The sequence below is a fragment of the Perca fluviatilis genome, chromosome 23, assembly GCF_010015445.1.
Source record: "Perca fluviatilis chromosome 23, GENO_Pfluv_1.0, whole genome shotgun sequence".
Classification (NCBI taxonomy): domain Eukaryota; kingdom Metazoa; phylum Chordata; class Actinopteri; order Perciformes; family Percidae; genus Perca; species Perca fluviatilis.
The window spans coordinates 10,537,265-10,539,206 of NC_053134.1; the positions used below are offsets into that span (position 1 = coordinate 10,537,265).

At 39.1% G+C, this 1,942-nt stretch overlaps 1 long non-coding RNA gene across 1 annotated transcript in view; it reads right to left on the bottom strand.

Moving 5' to 3' along the window:
* Positions 1–573, bottom strand: part of LOC120553506 — a 28,107-nt gene extending 27,534 nt beyond the window's left edge. Inside the window, exon 1 of the long non-coding RNA XR_005638174.1 lies at positions 538–573. This is a non-coding gene — a long non-coding RNA (uncharacterized LOC120553506). The remainder of the gene's footprint in view (positions 1–537) is intronic.
* Between the last annotated feature and the right edge of the window lie 1,369 nt (positions 574–1,942).

Sequence of the window (1,942 nt, forward strand, 5' to 3'; positions counted from 1 at the left end):
ATGGCTTTTTCACTTTTTTCAACATACTAAATTATGATTTTGTTCACTTTTTTCGACATACTAAACTATTTTTAATGATTTTGATCACTTTTTTTCGACATACTATACTATGACTTTTTTTTTTTTACTTTTTTCGACATACTATACTCAGACCCGTCGCCAGACCTCAGTCTTAAGGGGGGCATATGAAATACATGGGAGGGCACAATTATTATTAGCGTACAGTACGTATATTTATAATAATCATATACTCTTGTTATACTATTCACACGTAATCATCACGTTAAACATAACCAACAGCAATATGACCAGGTAGCCTATATAGCCTACAACACATTACATAGAAGCAATGTTATGAATATCCATAAAACACTTGACTATACAACATATTAGATGTAACACCAGAAGCATCTCTCAAACATTGCATTTTAAAGCAGTCAACAGAAGAATATGCATTGCTATGCATGTGCCATGAGACACACACGCACGCACGCACGCGCACACACACACACACACGCACAGAGACTTTGAACCTACCGGTACTTTGAGTGGAGGCAGCATGTCCTCTCTTCAGTCCCTCCTGTCATTTGAAGCTGCATGCTTATTTAAGCCCTTGTCTGTAAATCTTAAACCCCTTAATGAAGAAGGTCGCGTCCGATGATACAGATGTGAATTTCTTGCAGGCATAACAAAATGCGGAGTCCTTTTCCAACCGAGTAGCCTACGCAAGCCAGTCCCTGTTCAAATACCAGCTAGAGGAAAATTATCGTTTTTTTAAACCAAACATTTTGACTGGATATTTTTCCAACACAACCTGTTTGGGTTTGTGCCCACCACCCCCCTGATTCAACAGTTAGTTGTGGCCCAAATGCTGCCCCAGTCGCGCAGTTGCACTTGACCTGCAGGTCCTGCCAGGCCCAAGGTCGGCCTACGGAGCTACTAGCATCAGGCTCAGACTGTCGTCCAGGGGCTCCTTCTCCAACGACAACATCAGGAGGCGTCGGTGTCGTATCCAATTTGGCAGAGGAGAATGTTGGTGGGCTTTTCAACCACTTACGGATATCCATGACGAACTGAAGCGAGTAAGCCAGCGAAAACTCATCCAGCTTTCAAAAATGTGCGGTAACTGTTGAGCGGCTACACTGACGTAGGCTACGTCACGTCGTAGCCTAACTTTCTTTTTAGTAAGGCCGTGATAGGCTGTTGCAGTGTAGATTCCCATCAATCAAACAAAAATCACACCATTGTTTATTTATATTTTTAATGTTTTAATGATAAAGAATGCAACATTAATGCAACACAAAATTAGCAACTATGATAATATAAAATTAAAGTTTTTTAAGAGGTCTGTGCCTCAAGTGGGGGGGCACAAGCATTTTTGGGGGCGGGCCCGGCCCCCTATGGCCCGCCCATAGCGACGGGTGTGACTATACTATGACTTATTTCAACATACTATACAATGGCTTTTGTTCACTTTTTGCACTATGACTTTTTTCGACATATACAATTACTTTTTTTGGACATTATTCTATGACTTTTTATGGCTGATTATACTCAACATACTATACTCTAATTGATCTTTGACTTTTTCATTACATTTTTATACTATGACTTTTTAATGCCATACTTTATAGGGTGATTGTTGTATTATACTTTCTTTCTTTGATTTCTCAATGAAAATATGTATGGCATACTATATCATGACACTGTTCATGGCTTACTATACCATGACATTTTAATGTCATGCTATACCAGGACCTTTTTTATTAACTTTTTCATGACATTAAATTCTGAAATCTTAATAGCATACTATTGTTTTGCCCCTGTCTAGAGTTCCTTCCCTGGCCCCCAAACCAACAAGAAAAGAGCTGATAGATAGTTTATTTGTCCTCAAAGAGGAAATTATTTTCCACAGTAGATGCATACATAGAACAAACAAGTA